The sequence below is a fragment of the Amphiura filiformis genome, chromosome 13 (genome assembly GCF_039555335.1).
Source record: "Amphiura filiformis chromosome 13, Afil_fr2py, whole genome shotgun sequence".
Lineage (NCBI taxonomy): Eukaryota > Metazoa > Echinodermata > Ophiuroidea > Amphilepidida > Amphiuridae > Amphiura > Amphiura filiformis.
This window is the reverse complement of record NC_092640.1, coordinates 3,639,190-3,659,058: the sequence shown is the minus strand read 5'-3', so window position 1 is coordinate 3,659,058 and position 19,869 is coordinate 3,639,190. Positions and strand designations below refer to the sequence as shown.

Genomic DNA, 19,869 nt, shown 5'->3' with positions numbered 1-19,869 from the left:
AATCAAAGAGTCAAAATTAACTTTGTCCACGCGAAGACCTACTAGCTGTCGCGTCGCATCACTTGCAATGCCAAGTTCGATCAAGAATGAGAACCACTCAGTATACGCACAAATTTGTTCAGCAATTTTATATAACACAATCAAATAAATCAAACATGAACAATTTAAATGTCAAGCTATGATATTTTGTCATGATATGCAGCTTTCACGCTGCAAAGATAAACACAATTCTCTTCAAATATGCGCAAAGCAATTGTAACCTCAGACCTGATTTTTTGTCATTACGAAATGTACAAGAAAGTTTTTGAACTTATTGCGTTCGTGGTATCAGGGGCGGACTGGTGGTTTTAGGCGGCCGTGGCAAATTTATTAAGACCGGCCCTATTACTCAAATAGAGCGCAGCGAGCGAAGCGAGCGTAGCGACTAGCGATAGGGGTCCAGGGGCCCGCGCAAGGGCCCCTAGGGTCCAGGGCAAAGCCCTGGTGGGGGTCCAAGGGCGAAGCCCCGGACAACTAAGGGTTTTAGCTATTCTAGGGGTCAGGAAGCCCGGATTTGACAATGATTTCTGAAGCCAAATTCCATTTGTACAGACTTGAAATATTCTTTATCCATTGTCACTCACTTGCAATAATCAAGATCAAACCAACAGTTATTCAATTTATAAGTATGTTTTGACTCATTTGCACACATATAGAATTACATCTTTGCAGAACTGTGTTATCATATCGTGAGTATATATTCAATCATTAAAAGACAAATGCTAAAAATTGTTCAGGCCTACTGGGTAAAGGTTAATAGCAACTTTTTAAACTATTGCGATTTGGTAGTTCACAGCATCTAGCGAATGGTAGTGAGCTTTGGCAAAAATTGCATTGATCATTTCATAGCGAGCGTGATATTTTTGACATTGGGGTTGGAAAAATATTCTTGAAATGGCACCTTTGGCGACATTAAGTTTATTGTACAAATGCGCGCGAAGCGCACAGACATTTTTGGCATATTGAAGCTAAACTGGTGATGATGCAGTGGAATAAATTCGCGCGAAGCGCGAAAAAATTGACACTTTTTAGGCTAAAATGGCCAAATATGAGATTGATTTGGTCAGAAACTCACATAGACCTACAGGTGTCACCATGGGGGGCTTGTATGGACCATCCCATTTAAAATATTGGGGGGGGGGATTTATCCCCCATCCCCGGGATCTACGCCTATGAGTTGAAACATCAAAAGGGAAAGAAATTGGTTTGAGTATTGAACTGAGTAATGTGGCTATAAGTATTATGTAATGTAATCCCTGCATTACAAGGAGCACCCCAGCCCAGAGGTTTTCGAATGATGGTCTAGCCGTGCTAGTTTTGACAGCTGATGGTGGTCCAAAGGGCCAAAGGCCGGGAGGGGGGGGGGGGGCACTCACTAAAAATGAGTGAAGCGATGTGCGTGCAGTGCGGCCACAACCCACATTAACCCCCATTTTTCAACTCCCTGTCACTCAATGACCACCTTTTTTTTTCTTACTGATTTACTGAACTCCTCACTCAATGACCCAGGCTATTTTTTCTTTTCCTGTCACAATAAGACCTCCCTTTGTAAAGAATTTTTGACAAATTTCTGGTAGTCTTTCATCGTTGTTTCTCAAAAAAAATCATATTTTGATGACTTTTGAAAAACAATTATCAAAAATTTGTAAACTTTTATATTTAGACCCAAGTTTTGTCCCAGTCTCACTGAAAGAACCTCCTTTTGAGGCCTCCTTACTGAATGCCCCCTTGGTTATATGGCGTCGAAGCTCTCACCAAAAGACCCCTATAGCATTATTGTATAGTTTCAAACTGGTGTCCCATGTCTGCACATCCCCGTCACTTCGAAAGTCGAGTGCCTGTAGGCCTATCAGCCCCTATTTCTACAGGCCTCAGGCCCTATCACTATGCAGACAAACAGCGGGCACACTGTGTAGGCCCTTATATTACTCATCCTCCTCAATGATCCCTCCTTTCTTCTTTTCCTTTCTTTTCTCCTATGTCTGCCTTTATACCAAATGCCCATACCGGCCCTAGCCTCATTCCGCAGCCACAATGAAATACCAATATTCCATTAACAGCCAGCCCAATATTTTGCTGTTGGCTTAAAATTTAAATTTTTTACTGTATTGCATCTAGAGTATTGGCCTTTTGCTGTGTTTACGGTCTAGAGAATTGATTCAAAAGGCCATTTGTAGGTGATGCCGCGACGGTGTAGTGGCCGGCCTATAATAGCTTAGTAATAGGGCCTATACCTTAAGCCCTAGGGCCTATGTCTTGGGCCTTACGCCTTCGGCTCTCGGACCTATGCCTCAGGCCCTAGGGCCTATAAATACTCCTTCCCCATTCTCTCCCCTTTTCTTCTATTTTCCCTTTCTTTCTCCTCTTTTTCCTTTTCTCTCTTTCTCTTTTTTCCTTTTCTTTTCCTTTTTCTTCCTTTTTCTCTTCTTTTTGAGCAACCGGCCCTGAGCGGCCCAGAACCAAGCGGCCCATGTGGCGATCGCCACAACGCCACAGTGGCCAGTCCGCCCCTGCGTGGTATGTTCGGCAAATTGTTGCGTCGACAACCGACTCTGGGGTTAGCTGCAAGTTCCCTTTGAACCGCTGCAATATTTGTAGCTGAACGACCAGTTCTTGGACGTCCGCTCCCTGCTTTGCATCTATCAGAGTTATGGTAGGTTTCGGTGGGATCTTAATTACGTTCTGGAAACGAATCCGAAATTGACGCTGCACTACCAAAAAGCTTTCTGTTCTTAATTAAGTATACCGTACCTCTGCCATAAAAGTCATCTCTTGTGTTGTGAATTGCCTTATCTTTACACCTTGCAAACCTATTTAGAAATAAGCCACGCAGTCACAAAATACACGAAGACCTATTTAAAATTCGAAAATTACGCCAGATAAAACCTTTGTAATTGTGTAATGTTTATGCTAATTGTTGCTCAATAACAGGAGTGAAATTCGAGTAAATGGGGGTTAAAATCGATTGTATTTCTTTCATGCATGTAAAACAATCATCACTTTTCAACGACAAGCCAAACGTCAAGCCTCTGCCTCCCTAGCTCAGTTGCTGAACATGCCAGCTTTTGGGCGGAGGAAACCATCAGGTTCAACGGCCAGTATGTTCTAATGTCTTGGCCATTTGTTTTTGCTACTGTAACGATGTAGACAGTACAGCCAGCGACACAATCATGATGAGATATTGCTCCGTTGTTTCTCCTTCTAGTTACTCATACCCAGCAAACACAAAACGTTTTCGACATCATTCGCAAACGGTTATAGAAGGTTGTCAGAAAACGTTTTAATGTCGGGTTATATAAAGGGTATATTAAGAGTATAAAACGTTTTTATAACCTTACAAAACATTTTTGATAATCTACTGCTCAGCAAACAAAAATGTTTTACAGAAAACGTTTAAATGTCGGGTTATATAAAGGGTATAAAAACGTTTTAATAACATTCCAAAAACATTCTTGAAAACTTGATACAAAACATTCTAAACAGAATGTTATTTTGGGAGTTGAAAAAATATTTTGCGAAAAATGTTTGCCCAAAATATTTGCAATTACGTTTTAAAAACGTTTTCATGACCTTTATATAACCTGACATTTAAATGTTATTAAAAGGTTTTGAAAAAAACAATTTAAGAACATTTCTGTGTTTGCTGGTTTCAAATATTTTAACATAATGTTATTTAAGTATTGACAAAATATTTGGCAACAATGTTTGCAAAAATAGTTTAAAATAACATTTTTTGAAAACATTAAAAAAATATTGTTGTAGTGTGTTTTCATACAAAACGTTTTAAAACGTTATTATGACCTTTATATAACCCGACATTTTAATGTTATTAAAACGTTTTTACCTAAACCAAAAGTCAAAATATAACTTATTTAAAACGTTTTTAAAACGTTTTTGTGTTTGCTGGGTATCTTGGTGTTCATGGCATTTGTTAGGTTAGGTTGAATACCAGGTCTTTCAAGAGCACTTGTGAGCAGGCTTCCAGATAAGCGGGCGCAAACCAGGAGCTACTTTATAAAAAAAGTAGCTCCTGGTCATTCAATTTTATCAAGGAACCAGGAGCTACTTTGACACAACCAGGAGCTACTCTTAAAATTCAATATTAAACAGCTTTATTACTTGTTAAGTGTTAACTACACTATAATATGTTACATGTAATGTAAGTACTGCTACACCCCCCCAAATCCCACCCACCCTGAGTCCCTTACTACTACTACATTACTAGACTACAAAAGTACAAACTTGATACATTGATACTGATATCATTTATGGTAATTACTCAGTGTTTTTCCATTCTTTTTTCTTTCTTTTCTTTTTTTTTTTTTTTTTCTTTTCTTTCTTTTCTTTCTTTTCTTTCTTTTTCTATTTTTTCAATTTTTTTTTTATTTCAATCAAATTAGTAGTATAATTACCTAATATTTACCGCCTGCCCCTGCTGGCAAATAATAATTTTAAATACTGCCCTCTATTGTCTGGTGTTGCCAACCAAAACAAACAATATGGCAGCCAGGGATCTCGCCGAATTTTCTCGATATCACGGCTGTTTTGCTGTCAAAACTTCACTCTCAAAGCAGTATTACTGTGCACTTTATTAATTATTGAAGTAAATTGGGCCATAATTTGGTATTTCAGGGTTCAGTTGCTTCGAAAATGATGTGCATAATGCAAGTTTTGAGCCTAGTTTTATGAAACCTTGATTTAGAAAACAACATGTGGGGAATTTTTGTTGCGTTTTCCACTCACACCAGGCGCTCAATACTGAATTTCTTCAGCGCCTGGGGGCTTGTTTTTATAGCTCAACCAGGCGCTATAACATCAGAACCATGGGGTAAAAAGCGCCCGAGCGCCCGCTTATCTGGAAGCCTGCTTGTGAGTTATGTTCCGGCCGGACTTTGTCCTTAAACTGCTGGAGAACAGTGCGGTAAGATCGGGTGCTGTTTTTCTGGTAGGGCTAGTTTAGTTCCAAGATCCCTTTGCCATGAACATCAAGCTCCATTAAGATTAATCATACCTTTTTTTGGTTATTAAATTCATTTGCTAAAATAATTTTATGACCTCTCAAACAAGTGAGGCTTTTCTCTTGGCGAGGTGATTATTATTGTTTGTTTGTGAACTGTGCAGTTTGTTTCCAAACCATGCAGATCGAGGTACATGTACATCGTGGGAGACTACGTACATGGATTTGTGCACAATAGATAGGCCTATGTAGTAGGTCAGCTAATGAAAGAAAAAAAAGATATAGGTAAGGTGCAGGTATACACGGAGTGGTAGAAAAAGCCACTACCACCATGTGTCAGGTACACCGACCGGAGTCAACGCCCAGATGGATGTAAAATTCTGAAGTGGTGCAATTATTTTTACACTCTACACAAGTTTGATGCTTAATAATTATTTATTGTATGAATTAGATATAATATATAACGGTACACTCTGTAATTATCCGAATATAGATAAGCAACCGGGCCACAGATTGGCCTCATAATCCAATTTGGAGGTCCTGTGTTTGAGCCCTTTTTTACTACATTTCGTCTACGAGTCCTTAAAGAACTTTAGCAAAATTACCCTCGATTAGAGAAAAGCGAGGGTAATTAATTTTGTTTCACTGGTTTCATTTTCTGATATTGGATTTCATAATTTGATCTCATATACCTCGACACCTGCTGATGTTTGACCTTTTGTATGTCAACATATTCCTGGTGCTCTGGAGGTCAGCTGGACAGGGGAGTGAGTTTCAGGGCTGGAATTGCCAGAGGGCATATAGTATGGTGACCCAAGTGAAGTCCAGCTGGTTAGGATGACAGATTGACCACTGTGTGTTTAAGACCAACTTTCATGCTCATGGCAATTGCCATGGCAACTGGCTGTCAAAGCTGAAAACATTGGAAGAAAGCATGGATTCAAAAGTTTTAAGGATATGTACATGAAATGATATGCAACTTTGCTATGATGCGTCTGGAAACACTAAACACTAGACTTCATCAGGCAACTGACCCGCTGATCTGATCACGTGATAGACCGCTAGATATTCGCTGTCGTAGTGCACGTTAAAATATGACCGTTGCTAGGTCAACTGGATCACGCTTTCTTTGATACGAACCACTGATCGAAATGATCACAACAGCAGGTGTATGAGCCCAGGCTTGGAGCAGTAACCAATGGTTACTAACGTGCACTACGACAGCGAATCGTCTTGATGGCCCGGTCCCATGCACAAACAAGGCAAGTTAAAGCGGAGTCCCCCTTTCTTGTTTAGAGATGGTTGCTCAATACGCTCCCATATGGCTTCTTTAATGCCTCTCCTATGCCATTGTTACTCATGATCCAGTATAACAACTTCATCATTGTCTAGCCTAGCCGTCTATCACGTGACCAGTCCCGTGGGTCAGCGAGCAAATTATTATAATAATATATACCTACACCAATTTACAAGAAACATTTATTCATTTAAGATATAACCACGTTGTCGTAAACAATAGGAAAGTAAAAGATCTAACACAAAAGGTATCATATTTAATTTAATGAAGTAAATTACCTGCAACCGGAGGTCCCGGGTCCACCCATTGATTGCGCTTTTAAACCTTAAATTGCTCAATCTAAAGCTATTGACGGACGTGTTGATTTCGTGCTGTAAGCGATTTGTTATACATGGTCATACAACGGGCTGTATGTATTGTAATCTACAAAAAGTAGCCTGGGTTCGGAACAGTAACCTTAGATCGTGCACTGTCTATTTCAATCTCTTATATACTTCCATCACGTTTTTACTTAACCCATCTAGACAGATCAGTCAATTATAAGCCAATGCACTATGCAGAGGCATTAACCCACAAGCTACAACACACTTTACAGGAATTCGTTGAACACTGCGGCCCAGGACACATATTATAAACCATTTATATACACAGAGGCAGAACCTTAATCAGCCCTAATCAGCCATCGCAGCCAAGATGTTTTTGCGTACAGGAGTTTCATATGGGTAGACCGGACAATTAGCAGTATGTTCCTCGTTCAATTTCATACCAGAGTCTTCCGCCTTACCGTGTGACCTAACGTGATTGAGAAAACAAAGTACTTACCTGTGTTGTCTTGTTGTTTACTCAGTAGCACCAGTGATGAGATGGAAACAAAGACTAGGACGGTCTTCATCCTGACTTGAAAATCAGTCTTTAAACGCAATGTAGATTTATGAGGTAGAGAGCTAAAGGAACCTACTCAAAATGTATTTATAATATGAAATTTTAAAACTGAACAGTTCTGTTACAGTTACAAGGTCCGGGTTATTAAGCTGTGCAAAATAGGTCAACTTGTAGCAATTAATTTACGGCAGTCCTCGCCATACGCCAGAGTTTCTAGAATGCTGCTAAAATAAGAAAATTTTTAATGCTAATATATTTTTTGTGTTAAAACTGAAGCATCCTATGTAAAAAGAATATATGAATATTAACTGCACATCATATATTACGATTCGTGATACCCAATCGTGCTAAAATTTATGTGGTTTAGGCGGCAGAGAATTTATTTCAATTTCATATACGCCAAAATATTTTCTGAATTTAGTCAAAATTAACACTCAATTGATGGTGAAAATTTCATGTAAATTTTACATAGGTCCCGACTAACGATTACTGTTTCGTCTTTATGGGAATCGAATCTTTTAAAATCTGGAAGAAACTTTTGGGACCTACGTGGAATTTTTCTATAAATTGCAAAAATTCAGACCGTCTTACAAGAAAAATGATAGGCAGACTGGTCTACATACCTCGCAACCAACGCGATGTCCTGCAGAGCACGTGGCCGTAATCAAAATCGATTTATGTATTGTGTATATATCATAGGACCCTCGTATTACTTGTCTGTATGCGCTTGAGAATTCGACAATATTAATAATGGAAGCTCTATTATAATACACATTAATGTTTTAAGCAGATAAAATTCCAAAATATGGTACGTTTTCTGTCTTTGCTTGTCACGTGGTATGTTGAAGTAATGAAGTTTTCACGATGACACCAACAAGTCCTTGTGGCCGAGTGGTCTAAGGCGCTGGTGATATGTCGATACTGTATATGATAGTGGCGCAGTGCAGCGTGGGCTCGAGCCCCACCTCTGCCGAACTGAATTTCCTTTTTTTTTTAAATTTCATAACATGTTAGGGAAATGTGGCTGGGAGAATGTATGTATGGCGAAGAGTGGTGTACACTTAATTGTGATATTCTATCTTTTATCCACACTCCCCTGTGTCATGACGTAATACAATTGTATGGTATTAAAAATTCTTAGTTTGTGATGTATTAAAGATGTGCCATCTCATTGATGAATATTTAAAACAAAGCTGCCTTTTACTGAAATAAGTGTCACCAGCACATCTTATTTCTGTTAATAATATATTGCATTGGCGATTGGCCGGGGGAGGGGGGTAGTTTTAATAACTGTAGTATTTTTGACACTACAATCAAAACAGAAGCACTGACCCGGCACAGTAGCACGTTGGATACGGTAGACTGAATTCAAGTTGTGTTTTAGTTTGGAAAAGCTAAGGGGTTTCCCAGTGTAAATTCTCTTTTAGCAACAACAAAGGAACAACTATAATTTTATATAGACAACAATTCGCATCTATGGCACGATTTAGGATAAGAAAAATCTGCTGTTTTTAAACAGAGCGGTAAACAGAGAGGATGCTGCCCCTGAAATATAGCCATAGATTTCATATTCCGCTCTATTTTTCGCTTTGTTATTGAAATATAGCCACACATTTAATATCTTGCTCTATTTTTCGCTTTGTTTTTGAAATATAGCCAAAGATTTTATATCCCGCTCTGTTTTTCGCTTTAAAACAGAATATAGCCATAGGTTTCATATTCCGCTCTGTTTTTGCTTTGTTTTTGAAATATAGCCACAGATTTAATATCCCGCTCTGTTTTTCGCTTTGTTTTTGAAATATAGCCATAGATTTTATATCCCACTTTATTTTTCGCTTTGTTTTTTGAAATATAGCCACACATTTTATATCCCACTCTATTTTTCGCTTTGTTATTGAAATATAGCCACAGATTTTATAAAAGTGGTTTTCCAAGTAAAGTGTTTGGATGCGAGCAGTTAGACCAATAGGCCTATAAAATAAACGCCGTGTCAGACAAAAGTCTTTGAACATGGCAAAAGTTCGAAGTCGGCAAAAACATCTTAATCCAGCGATGCTGAGGTCTTCATCAGTGCTCGGGCCCCAGTAAATATTAGAAATACTCGGAGACTCGTTTCTGATTAGAAAACATTAGCACAAACGTGTATATCTAACCCGAGCAGACGAGCCACTTCTGCGGTTGATGATGTTGTTTACTGCAGAGCTGCCAGATGGTAGAGGCATTCCAAGTAGTAGGCGTACGGCGCTCAAGTCGCGCATGGTTTAACACACGACAGGCGCAGATGGAAGACGGAACTGGTGACGCAAACACTGACGCACAGTCCATGATGTTGTAGGCAGGGTGCGGAGGATGAACATAAGTGGAGGATGAACATAAGTGGCTCTGTTTTTCGCTTTGTTTTTTGAAATATAGCCACATATTTCATATCTTGCTCTGTTTTTCGCTTTGTTTTTGAAATATATCCATACATTTCCATCTGCTCTGATTTTAAACGGAGCGGTAAGCAGAGAGGATGCTGCCCTTTTGAAATATAGCCACATATTTCATATTCTTCTCTGTTTTTCGCTCTGTATTTAAAATATAGCCACATATTTTAAGGCATAAAATTGTTAGTAAAACTACTAGTAACAAACTTAAAATAACAGACATCAGTCAATATTTTCGGAGTGTTGGATGTAATTGATTATCATCACCTACAGCAGGCCATTGTAGTAAGACGAGTGAGCTCTCGAATATTCTCCTCTGTTTTCACTCGGTTTATATTCTGCTCTGTTTTTCGCTCTGTTTTAAAACAGAGCAAGAAATTCTAATCCTAAATCGTGCCGTATATCACAATTGGAGGGTTGACAAACAGAAGACCTTAACTCAAAAAGTGCCTTTTTGAGAAAAACGAGTAAAATAATATTTTGCATTGAGATGTGACCAAGTATTATTGTCCTATAGATGCAATAGGAAGTTGAATTGAGTTAAGGCTTTATGATTTTAAGAATCTGCGCCAGTTGATTCATAGTTGTGTGCCCTTAAGGTGCACTGAGCCTGGATGGGCTCTCTCTCTCTCTGTCTCTGCACTCGTGGAAGCTACATGTGCCTGGTTGTGATTATCACATTAGATTAATCCCTAATCCTTTTATTGGCGTGGTGACAGCTTGGATTCGAAACCAGTCATCTCTGAAGTCTCTCAGCTGACCTTCCTGACGAAATTGGTGGTCATCTTGAACCCTAATTGTGTGATCTTTCACAAGACTGTGAGCGACCAGTAAGCTTAAAACAGTAAGCTTAAGCCTGCAAGGCTGCATATTAGCTTTTATTCTGGTTCACATACACGAGTGTAAAAACAATCAGCAATGGCCACAACACATCGTGCGCCGAAGCAATGGCCTCTAACAAAGAACGAAACAATAAACTCATTTGAAAGCTGGAAACATAACCTCCAGTATACACTGTCATTTAGACCCAAGCTTTTCTCCCTACTTGGTTGAAGGAGCGGTATGGGGCAAAAAGTCAAAACTTCCCTCTTCGAGGTCTCACTAACGACGGTGAGGACATACAGGAAGCCCAAAGGAAAACAGCAGTCCAGAAAAATGCTGCATTGGAGCTTATGCTTGGACAAATAGCCAACTATTGTCCAATTATCTCACGAAATACAATACTCAAAAACTGCACCAGCCTGAAAAGATATGGCAAGCCATCCGTCTCCATTTTGGCTTCCAAACAACAGGTGGCCACTTCCTAGAGTTCAACAATATTACCCTTGGCCCTGATGAACGGCCAGAGGACTTGTACCAGCGTCTAGTAGCATTCACCGAAGACAACCTCATGCGTGAAGGAGGCGGCATCAGTCACCACGACCAAGTCATCGATGAAGATGAGGAGATTACGCCTACACTCGAAAACTTTGTAGTGTTAACGTGGTTGCGTCTTATAAACCCTGATCTACCCCGATTAGTAAAGCAGCGGTACGGTACAGAGCTAAGATCCCGCACCTTGGCTTCTATCAAAGCCGAAATTTCTCAAGCTCTGGATTCGCTCCTGGATGAGCTGAGCTCAAACGATGCTGCTCGCAGCATGCGCACTAGTAGTCAGCGTAGACCGATGCCTAAATTGAAAGCTAAGAAATCATTTGGTAAATCCTGCCCTCTGTGTGAGCAAGCTGGTCGGCATGACCATGCGCATTTCTTAAGCGAGTGCTCGTACCTCCCTGAAAAGGACAGAAAATACCTGGCCCGCGCTCGTCAGCTTAACATCCTTGATGATTGTGACAGCGACTCAGATTTAGCATGCGCCTTTGTTGACCAATCTGACCTTAGTGCGCAGCCCAATGTTCAGACAGCGCTGCGAATTCATGTTGATCAGTCTCCTTATGTAGATGCATTCCACAAGCACCATGCGGTCCGCATCACCATTGACAGTGGATCCACTGGTAATCTCATTCGCGAAAACACTGTCCAACGATTAGGATGCCCCATTCATCAGAGTTCGCAGTCTGCCCGTCAAGCTGATGGGTCATCCCCTCTCAAGGTAGTTGGGGAAACAACCCTCACCTTTACTCGTGACAGACACTCCTTTGTCTTTAAAGGTCTAGTTGTTAGAGACCTTGACGAAGAAATCCTTGCAGGTATTCCCTTCATGAAATGCAATGATGTCGCTATTCGCCCTGCTAAGAACCAAATCATCTTGACAGATGGTACAATTATCACTTATGGCGCCAACAAGAGCCCCAAATCCCAGCACACTGTTCGTCGTGCCCATATACTTCGTGGACCTTCTCAAAACACTACCATATGGCCAGGCTCATACGTTGAGGTAAATCTCCCTGCAGACATCGTTGAATCAGATGCTACTTTTGCCATTGAGCCCCGTGTTGATACCCCGCTCGGTAGGTTCCTACCGCCCAAACAAGCCTGGCCCAAGCCTGATGTAATCACAAGTATTGCAGGCAGGGTTCGCATTCCCAACAATACTGGTGTGCCACTTGTCATCAGAAAGCATGAACATCTTGGCCAGATACACACTGTTTTTTCACCATCACTAACTTCTAAGCCATCACACACTGCTGCAGCAGCATCAGTCAATGTCCCAAAGCCCAGTTCACCGGTTAACTACTCAGCTGCTGTTGCCCTTGACCCAGATGGTATACTTGGCACTTGTGAGCAATCCAACTTCCGCAGTCTTCTCGATGAGTACGATGAGGTTTTTGACCCTAGTTTCCCAGGTTACAATGGTGCTGTCGGCCCTTTCAAATCTGTGGTTAATATGGGACCGGTCCAACCCCCGCAACGCAAAGGTCGTCTCCCATTGTATGCACAGGATAAACTCCAAGAGTTGCAATCAAAGTTTGATCAGCTTGAAAAAGCAGGCGTCTTTGCTAGACCTGAAGATGTCGGTGTGTGTGTCGAATACCTTAACCCGTCCTTTCTTGTCAAGAAGCCTAATGGAGGCTTTCGTCTGGTTACTGCATTTGCTGATGTCGGTAGATATAGCAAGCCACAACCCTCTCTAATGCCCAACGTGGACTCAACATTGCGTTCAATTGCCAAATGGAAGTATTTGATTGCCACTGACTTGACTAGTGCTTTCTACCAAATCCCTTTATCCCATGAGTCCATGAAATACTGTGGTGTTGCAACTCCCTTTCGTGGGGTGCGTGTGTATACACGGTGTGCCATGGGTATGCCAGGTTCTGAAACAGCCCTTGAGGAACTGATGTGTCGTGTCCTTGGTGACCTCTTAGAGAAAGGTGTCGTAGCAAAACTCGCTGATGACTTGTACTGTGGTGGTAATACTGTGGATGAACTTGTTGAGAATTGGCGTCAAGTTTTGCAAGCTTTGTCTAAGTCTGGGTTACGTCTTTCTGCTTCCAAAACAGTCATTTGCCCCCAAAAGACAGTAATTCTGGGTTGGATTTGGTCAAATGGAACCCTTTGTGCTAGCCCCCATAGCATCGCCACACTTTCCAGCTGCTCGCCTCCAAGCAAAGTTGGTGGCATGCGGTCCTTCATCGGTGCATACAAGGTTCTGGCCCGTGTCATTCAGAATTGTGCCAGTCTGGTAGCCCCATTAGATGATGCTATTGCAGGGCACCAATCAACTGAAGAGCTTACATGGTCTGATAGTCTGCATACTGCTTTTCACAAGGCTCAAGCAGCACTGTCTTCCGCTAGGGCAGTCACACTTCCCCATCCCAATGATCAGCTTTGGATCATTACTGATGGATCCGTGAAGAAACATAGCATTGGGTCGACATTGTATATTTCCCGCAATGACAAACTCTTCCTCGCCGGGTTCTTCAGTGCTAAATTGCGTGATCGACAGCCAACATGGTTACCCTGCGAAATTGAGGCGCTGTCTATTTCTGCCTCCACCAAGCACTTCAGTCCCTATGTTATTCAGTCCAAACACAAGACATGTATCCTCACTGACAGCAAACCTTGTGTTCAGGCATATGAAAAGCTCTGCCGGGGTGAGTTTTCAGCCAGTCCTCGCGTGTCCACATTCCTCTCCACTGTCAGTCGTTTCCAAGCATCCGTTCGTCATCTTGCAGGATCAGCTAACACCCCCTCAGACTTTGCTAGTCGTAATGCCCCTGACTGCACTGAGCCCACTTGTCAAATATGCTCCTTTATCAAACGTGAAGAGGAAGCAACTGTCCTTCGTGTTTCCGCACATGACATTCTGTCCGGGAAAGCTAAGCTCCCCTTTGCCAGCAAAGCAGCCTGGCATGCTATTCAGCAGGAATGCCCGGATCTGCGACGAACACATGCTCATCTAGTTCAGGGCACTCGCCCTTCAAAGAAAGCTACTTCTGTCAAAGATGTGAAGCGCTATTTGCAGGTTGCATCTATCGCTAGAGATGGCCTACTTGTTGTTCGTCGTGATCAACCATTGTCCCCAACTCGCGATTGTATTGTTGTTCCCAGACAGGTCTTAAATGGTCTTTTCACTGCCCTGCACATCCAACTTGACCATCCCTCCAAACATCAGCTCAATTTGGTGACCCAGCGTTACTTTTATGCTCTTGATATGGACAAGGCTATTGATCAAGTGACATCAACTTGTCACCAGTGTGCTTCTCTGTCCAATGCCCCTAAGACATTGATCGATCAGTCCTCAAGTGACCCTCCCGATGCAGTTGGCATTTCTTTTGCAGCTGATATCCTGAAGCGTAGCCGCCAGCTAGTCCTTGTGCTGCGCGAAACCTCAACGTCCTACACAGCTTCTTGCATTGTCGAGAATGAACAACATGGCACGTTGCGTGATGCCCTGATTCAATTGTGCATTGAACTTCGTCCACTTGATGGCCCCCCTGCAGTCATTCGTACTGACCCAGCACCAGGGTTTGTTCTACTCACCAATGACAAACTTCTCACACGTTACCATCTATCGGTTGAGATCGGTCGTATTAAAAATAATAACAAGAATCCTGTTGCTGAGAAAGCCATTCTTGAGCTTGAAGATGAGTTGCTCAGACAAGATTCTACAGGTGGTCCGGCTACAGCATTATCACTTGCCATTGCTACTGCAGCCCTTAATACTCGCATCAGATCCCGAGGTCTTTCAGCCCGTGAGATGTGGTTTCAGCGAGACCAGTTTACCAATGAGCAGGTTCCTTTCACTGATTGTCAAATGATTCAGGCCCAGCATGCCTTGCGAAAAGCCAACCACCCACATAGTGCTCATTCAAAGGCCCCATTAGCCTCTGCCTTCCCAGCAGCAGAGTTGGAGGTTGGTGATCTTGTCTACCTCTACTCAGATCGCAAGAAATCTCATGCTAGAGATCGCTACTTAGTCACTACTATCGAAGGCCCATGGTGCAACATCCGCAAATTTGTGGGTTCTCAGCTTCGGAATACTTCTTATCGTATCAAGAAATCTGAGTGCTTTAAGGTCCAGTATTATCCTGACCTGGATTCTCGTCCCTTTCCCAAGTCGTCTCCACCCACCGAGGATTCCGAGTTTGTTGAAGTGGTCCCTGAATGTACTCCTCCAGAGCCTCCTTTCATACCTGGCGAGTTGTCCACACCTGCTACTTGTGACCCCCTGCCCAGGAATGCTAATCACTCGCACCCCAGTTCTGAGTCAGATCCTCGCAATCCCTTGCGCGATAGCGGTCATAGCTCCAGCAATACCTCCGGTTTGGTTGCACAGTCTAATCCATGTACCGGTAACAGCAGTGAGGTTAGTGAAAGTATCCCCCAAGCTAGTATGGTTGGCCCTGAGATCATGCCACCATTGCTCACACAAAGGCGTTCCGCGCGCCCTCACAAACTTCCTGAGCACCTGAAAGACTTTGTGTTAAACTAAATGGACAGGTCACTGTGTACTATGACATTAATCCATCATCGGTGTCCTCCTATATGGTCACTTCATTGAACTTTGAACTGATTTACGTATGTCATTTGGAATTCTAAAAGAAAACTCTGGAACTGACGTTTATTTCTTTGAACTTTGAACCATTTTACATTCATGTTGAATGTCAGTTTGTCATTGCAGACAAAAAGACTCTTGAACTGTTGATGTTATTGACTGTTGGCACATTGCCTATTTTGAGTGTTCTAAACCAACAGTGTCTTCATTCACATAAGCTGTTAGATTGGTTTCTGCAAGTCAGTTGTTAGTAGTAGTTGTTTAGTAGTGTTATCCTCACTTCCTTGTGAGGAAAGTGATCTTTTTTTTCTTTAAAAGACAAAAAGAGAAAAGAGGTAGTTACGCCAGTTGATTCATAGTTGTGTGCCCTTAAGGTGCACTGAGCCTGGATGGGCTCTCTCTCTCTGTCTCTGCACTCGTGGAAGCTACATGTGCCTGGTTGTGATTATCCCATTAGATTAATCCCTAATCCTTTTATTGGCGCTGTGGTATTACAGATTATTTGGTACCAAATCTCAAAATGGCCAAAAGTGAGTTAAGGCCTTCTGTTTGTCAACCCTCGAATTGTAGAACAGCCATAGCCAACTAACATGCTAACGAACATTTTTTTACCTGGTTGAAAATGGCGCAAAGTTTTTCCTCGTTCTTTACACTTGATATTAGTTTTAAGAGTTTCACCACAAAAGATAGCTGTAGAAACTGGACACGTTTTCATAAAATTCTCATGAAGAACATATGGCACTGGACCGGCTCGGGCAACATACCGTTGTTCTTGCAGTAATAATGCTAAGCTAAGAATTGCTTGTTTTGACACTGCCGATTTTCTTTTGCCAGGGTGAGATCATGAAGAAACAATTTCAACGAACCTATTGTTTATAAGGAATCAGCAGCCATTCATCGAGGATTTGAACATTAACGTTCATGTTCAAAGTTTCTTTAATCTTATACCAACTTGTTTGTAGGGTTTAGTGTCGTTATAATTGTAGACGGTTTGTACGTGACGACAATAGAGAGCTTGCGAAATGAAGTTACTTTAACTTTAACGTCTAGAGGATTGAGGATTATGTATTCAAAACCAAGGTGGTTTTGAATACATAATCCTCTATAATCCTCTAGACGTTAAAGTTAAAGTTAAAGTAACTTCATTTCGCAAGCTCTCTACTATCACATCTCGCGCCTCCCGGAGATTTCAAAACCAATTATAGTATAAAGGGTCCTCAAGTTCTGAGTTCCCCTTGACTTTTAATAATAACTTGAAAGGTTTTTACATTACTAACAAATTATAAAAGTTATTATACCATTTTTTACCGTGGCAGTGACGTCAGCGAGCATTATATTGGGCGCAGCTGCCGCACAGACACACCTCATTTAAAGCCATATTATAACATTTACATACAAAATAGATTAGCATTTCTTTGCCATAAAATGTTAGTTTCTACTGTCAGATATATCCCCTTTTATTTTTGAGCCGAACAACTACGGCAAAGCAAAGAAAATTGGAATTTACTACCAGCGCATAATTATATCGCCAATACGTACACTCCTTCGGTCATGTTATAGTACGACCCTTTGTTGTGTAGATCACCGTCCCGCATGCCGTGTACGTACTGTGTGTTATGAACATCGTGTATGCGTTCGACTGATAATTCCATCGTAATAATAAAACGACGATTCCATCGTTTTATTCAAAATCTCGAATTTTGACAAACCTACAGCACCTAGAGTCTTGATTTTTGCAGGGTATATTGGTTTAATAAAGTACAATATAATCATGTAAAAAATGAATTTTAAAAAACCAGCGAGGGCGTCCTCCTCAGCAAATGTTATAATATGGCTTTAATATACATGCACGCCCTTATCAATTCTGCATACATGTGTAGAAGTTATCATTTATAGAGGAATTATTGTTACACGTGGTATATAGTGCAGTACATTATACATAGTACATATCACAGTATACGGTATAGTATTATATTTCTTAAATTAAGTTTAAAAGGGCATTTCGTGATCCACAGCCTCATCCCCCCACTTTTTTCAAAAAAAGTTGAGATTTTTATACCACTGGAAACCTCTGGCTACATAATGTTTATGTACCAAAATTCTTGCAGATTAATTCGTTTAGTAAAAATATCGTCACACTTGAATTTCGTTCTGGTATACCAGAACGAAATTACGACAGTGGCCTATGGAGCAGTGTAATACACATAATCATGCATAACTCGCAAACGCAAAATCGGAATCAACTCAAATTTTGGGAATAAGCTTTTTTTGTGGATATCTACTGAAAAATGTCACAAAAAGAGGATGATAGGATCACGAAATCCTCCTTTAAGTGTACTATATTATAAGTATAGTATAGTATATATAATGCCATATTTGTATTATTCCATTTCACTAGGCGAAGCCAACTGAATGGGATAATCCAAACTTAACAGAGTGATATATGTATACAAAATAATGCACACACATATGCAGGCAATATATGTTTTATATAAAGTCTGCACAAAAGGTAACAATAGTGCATTTAAAGAAAAAAATACCAAAATATGAAAGTTGCAGTTTACAGCAATCAATGGTTATTACGCAAGCATTGTGGCACGTAAAACCCTCCATTCATCTCCACGCTGACTTCAAATCAATACAAATATATCGCTGCAACGTTTAAATTCGGGTATTTGTCTTTAAAAACACTGCTGTGTTGTTAATATTGAAAGAAATTGGACAAATGGGCTACCAAGATACGCGTAAATAAATCATCCTTCTTTCTATGTTGAAATAGTTCTGACGCTATAGACATATTTATAACAGCTGCGTTACCTTTTGTGCAGTCTTTATATAACACTACTAAACAAATTCTTTTCCAGCCGTTAGTATATGAATATTTAACAGCTCAAATCAATGCATAATATAAGCTCTATTTCTTAAATATAGTATATTTACTTAATCACGGATTTCATTCAACAATAAAAAAGTTGTTCTTCCTTGATTCCATTATAATTACAGCAAACATGAAATGAACATAATCAAATCTTTACAATATTTAACAATATTTGCAATCAATAATCAATGGAACAAAATAGATACCATCAAAAAACCATTTACAACCCCCACTTAAAATAGCAGAAAATTTAAACAACTATAATTGAGCAATAAAAGCATATAACAATAAGTACTCAAAATAACAGGTTATAACTATCACAACAGGTATTGTTCAAAAAACAAAAAAACAAAACAAACAGCAACAAAAAACCCCACAATAATACCAATATACAAAAATATGGAAAAAAGAAGATGCTGAAGTGTTTTCAAATTATCGCCCAGTGTCGATACTACTTTGGTTTTCGAAGATACTTGAAAGATTGGTTTTAACAGATGTGTTGGTTATATTGACAGTCACAAAATACTTAAAGGTGGGTAACCTGATTGACAATCTCATCCCCCACTTTACCTCATCAAAATGCTGATTTTGGTATCAGATGAAAGCTCATATTTTTCTCATAAACATTGAAATTTCGCGTTCGAAATCGGTATATTTCCGAAGAAATCATCAAAAAACTGCCGAATTAGTCTCAAATATGGTATACCACATTTAAGACTAATTAGGCAGTTTTTTTGATGATATCTTCGGAAATACACTGAGTTGGAACTTCTAATTTCAATATGTTTATGAGAAAAATAGGGCCTTTCACTGGAAATCAATATATTACATGATCATGATGATTATCATTAATAAAAACACTGTAGACTACCAATATCACGCTGTATAAATGTCGCTAATTCCATTAGGAATTAGTTACATTTACAAAAAACATTTTCATGTTAATTTTGCATGAGTGCATGAAAGGGATTACATTTTATGTTATACGTAAGTTTTAAAGAATTTGATTTTCCAAATATATCAGGTCACCTTCCTTTAATGATAATCAATTTGGCTTCCGCTGCAATCATTCTACCTATGGCCATTATACGTTATACATTTAGGGATAAATTAACAATGCGACAGAACAAGATGAAACTACTAGTATTAGTATTGTCAAAACTTTCAAAAGCTTTTGATGCTATATACATAACTCATATATTAGAACACTACAGTTTCCGCGGCATGAACTAGTGTAGGGATTACTTAGATTAAGGGGGTACTACGCCCATTGCATTGTTTTTGCGGGTTTTTTTTGCATTTTGCGAATAAATGAGAAAAAAATTGGACAAAGCGGTATGCAAAATGAAGGGGCAAATCTTCTCGTTCTATTGGTGGCATCGGTATCAATGTATATAGCTTACATGCTTTTAAAGGTAGAAAGTGGTACATGCCTGATGTACCACTTTTTGG

At 40.2% G+C, this 19,869-nt stretch overlaps 1 protein-coding gene across 1 annotated transcript in view; it reads right to left on the bottom strand.

Annotated features, from left to right (window-relative positions):
* Positions 1-19,869, bottom strand: part of LOC140167902 (gamma-aminobutyric acid type B receptor subunit 2-like) — an 87,446-nt gene that overhangs the window by 41,237 nt on the left and 26,340 nt on the right. The window lies entirely within an intron of this gene.